The 3,660-nt window shown below is 38.1% G+C and overlaps 1 non-coding gene across 1 annotated transcript; it reads left to right on the top strand.

Annotated features, from left to right (window-relative positions):
- Positions 1 to 1,427: 1,427 nt before the first annotated feature.
- On the top strand, positions 1,428 to 1,534 carry LOC127134002 (small nucleolar RNA R71). The gene has a single exon (XR_007807786.1). It is a non-coding gene; the product is annotated as a small nucleolar RNA R71 (small nucleolar RNA).
- The last annotated feature ends 2,126 nt before the right edge of the window (positions 1,535 to 3,660 follow it).

The following is a 3,660-nucleotide window of genomic DNA, read 5'->3' as shown; positions in this document are numbered from 1 at the left end:
TCGACTACGGATACTTTAAGAATAGTGTCCTTATGTTTAATGTGATCTCATGATTAAGTCACACTTGATACATTAAACGGACTAGCTATTCTAGGGACTTTATTAAACAAACATAATAAAGAAAAAGCCTTTTATTATTATTAAATAATTCGATACAAGTACCAAAAGTATTAGCCTCTAGGGCTTACACCAACACACATGACTCTTTCTCCTTCTTAGCAAGTTTATTCTCGGAAATAAATTGGGATTCCAAGGGTTTGGGGTCGTCAAGCCTACGCTTGTTGGTTAAGATGTGTTTGAGAAATTTGGCGTAGGATGGAATTTGGATGATGGCTTCGGTGAAAGGAATCTCAACATGAAGCTTCTCTATTACTTTTATAAACTTTTGGTATTGGTTATCGATTTTGGTTTGTTTAAGTCTTTGCGGATATGGGATTGGTGGTTTTTACGGGGGTGGTGATTTGTAAGTTTAATCCTTGGCTTCTCCTTCTTGGTAGGTTTGTTTTTCGGGTTCCACCGATTCCCCTCCTTGGTTGGTAGGTATATTTTCTTTAGAAGCTTTGGACTCGCTCATTGCTAGGTTATAAGGCCCTTTGTAAGCGGTCCCACTTCGTAATGTAATAGCGTTAGCTTGCCCTCGAGGTTTGAGTTGAGGTTGTCCAGGGAATTGTCCTCCAGGCGTAGTTTGTGGGGCTTGGTTTTGTGCTACCTGTGAGATCTGGGTTTCAAGCATCTTATTATGAGTAATTATCTGATCAACCTTAGTCCCTAATTGCGTTATCAGTTCATTTACATGAATGTTCTGGTTTAGGAATTCTTTATTTTGCTGAGTCTGGCTTGATATAAAGTTCTACATGATCTTCTCAAGGTTAGGCTTCTGGGGCACAGCTTGCATAGGTTGATTTGGTTTTAGGGCTTGAAAACCTTGTGGTCTTTGAGGTGTAAAATTTTGGATAGGGTTCTGGTTTTTATAGGAAAAATTCAGGTGATTCTTCCATCCAGGGCTGTAAGTGTTTGAAAATGGGTTACCTTGGGCGTAATTCACTTGGTCGGTGTTCAGGTTGTTCAAAAGGTTACATTCCACTGATTCGTGTCCTTTAGATCCACAAAGTTCACACTCTGTGTGGACTACCGCTGCGATGTTAGAGTTTTTAGAAATATGTCCGACCTTAAGGGCTAAAGCGTCCATTTTCGCTTGCATCATGTCCATAGAACTTATCTCATGTATTCCACCTTGGGTCTCCTTTTTCTCTACTGATGCCCGTTCAGTTCCCCATTGGTAATGGTTTTGGGCCATATCCTCAATTAGGTCACAAGCTTCAGGGTAACGTTTATTCATCAACACGCCACCAGAGGCAGCGTCGATGCACATCTTTGTGTTATAATGGAGTCCATTGTAGAAGGTATGAACGATCAGCCATTGTTCTAGGCCATGGTGTGAACAGACTCTTAACAGCTCCTTGTATCTCTCCCAAGCTTCAAAAAGTGATTCTCCTTGGTTTTGAGTAAATCTAGTTATTTGGTTTCATAGAACAGCAGTCTTACTAGGGGGAAAATATCTAGCAAGGAATACTCTCTTAAGGTCTTCCCACATAGTTATTGAGTTAGCTGGAAGTGAATCTAACCACGAACATGCTCTATCTCTGAGGGAGAAAGGAAATAATCTTAAACGAATCGCATCAGGTGAAGCACCATTGGATTTAAAGGTGTCGGCCAGTTGGATAAAGACTTTTAAATGTTGATTTGGGTTCTTAGTAGCGAGATCCGTGAATTGGTTCTGTTGTACTAATTGCAGTAAAGATGGTTTTAGTTCAAAATTATTGGCAGGAATGAGGGGGTTTACTATACTAGAACTAGGTTCCTCGTCAGAGGGTTGGGCAAATTCCTTAAGAGGTCTCTGGTCGCGAGTCTCGGCCATAACTTTCTTAATTCGGACGAGTAAGAGGCGCGTACAAGTGTAATATTCGGATTCTGCTAAAGGATCTACTAAATTTTCGGTACTACGGGTCCTTCGCATTTACCGGCTAATAATGCCATAGTCTAGACGGTGTAACAACAGGGTACAAAATTTGACGAAGTTGGTCCTCGGCAACGGCGCCAAAAACTTGATCGCTATATTCGCAAGTGCACGAATCGCATCAAAGTAATATAAAAGATTATTGATCCCACAGAGACCAAATCGTCAATCTATCGACTATATTGTTACGATGTTTATCTAAGGCGGTACAAATGAGATATTGATGTCGTAAAATAACAGTAAATAAAGAAAATGATAAATACAATGCAGATAAAGATATGCTTGAATGTATTTCACGTCAGTAAAACGATGCTTCGGTTGTCTAAATAGAACTACTTATGGGGCAATATTTTCTACTCTTGAAAAGAATCCATTTAACAGGAACTATCGCTTTCGCGTATTCAGAATCGAGTTTACCCTTAAATTAAGGCCTTTTATTGTCACTTATAAAAGGTGCGCAGAATGCTAAAGTAGTAAACCTATTTTTAAGAAATAAGACTCGTAAGCTTAGTTGAAAAGTAATTTTGATTCGGAAAGTTTACCCAAGGAGTTTCCTGATTTTAAATCTATCAACGCGTCCGAAAATAGCTTCAAAAATCTTTTTTCCTTAAAGTGATAAAAATTCCTAATTAACTAAGCCAGGGTGCTTTCACACTCTTTGAGTAGCTAAAATTAACCAAGTTTGTTTCAGAAAACTCGAATTAAAAATCAAAACAGCCCCTAAAGCATTTCTACAGATGCAATATGTGAAACATCTCTTTAACCGTGATCCTTACATTCTAACCTTTGAAAGATTTAGCCAGACATGGTAATACAAACAAATACAATGATATCGAACATGATGAAAAGAAGTTTAGAATGTAAGGCTTGAAGAACAAGTAAAGCGTGTAAAACAATTAAAATGGGCAATAAAGATAATGGAGAGAAAATTAAATTAAATAAAGACAATGGCAGGAAATTAAATAAAGTAAGGCATGGCAAGTAATTAAATAAAGTAAGGCATGGCAAGTAAAATAAAAAGGCGATTAAATTAGAACCTGCTCCAAACGGAGGCTTTAAATCTGGTACAAGGAAGTAAATGAACCTTAGACTTTGAAAATAAAGATGACGGCAAAATCAAAGTGCTCCAACTCAATTACACTAAGGTGCGATAACTCCTCGGTGTGACGGATTACCGCTTTTACAAATGATATTATAGTCTTAGTGTTTTAAACTAAGTTGGATGATTTGGAAGTGAACTAGAAAGACCTATTTATAGAGGAACTCAACAGCATGCAAAGACCAGGATGCCCTTCAACTTCTCTTTAGTGGGATGTGGAATTCAAAGGTGGCGCTATGCAGAACGCCACGAGTACAATATTTGCCGAAAATCCCAATTTTTTGGTCTTTTTGCTTCGTTTCTTCCAAAAAGATCCTAAAAGAGCTAAATACTTGAAACCAACACAAAAGAAAGCATAACACAAGCAAAATGATTAAAAAAAAGGACCTAATAAACATGTGCAATCCGAGTCAAATACGCGGTGTGATTCAGTGTGATCAGTGGCCTATCAAATAAATTCAAACTTTAATGAATGTTGGATCAATAAGTCCTCTGGTCCTTCTAGCAGAATCTCAGCGTTTCTTCCTTTGATGTTAGAGGATCC

The sequence above is a fragment of the Lathyrus oleraceus genome, chromosome 3 (genome assembly GCF_024323335.1).
Source record: "Lathyrus oleraceus cultivar Zhongwan6 chromosome 3, CAAS_Psat_ZW6_1.0, whole genome shotgun sequence".
Taxonomy (NCBI): domain Eukaryota; kingdom Viridiplantae; phylum Streptophyta; class Magnoliopsida; order Fabales; family Fabaceae; genus Lathyrus; species Lathyrus oleraceus.
The sequence above is the reverse complement of the archived record's forward strand: the minus strand, read 5'-3'. Positions and strand labels throughout refer to the sequence as shown.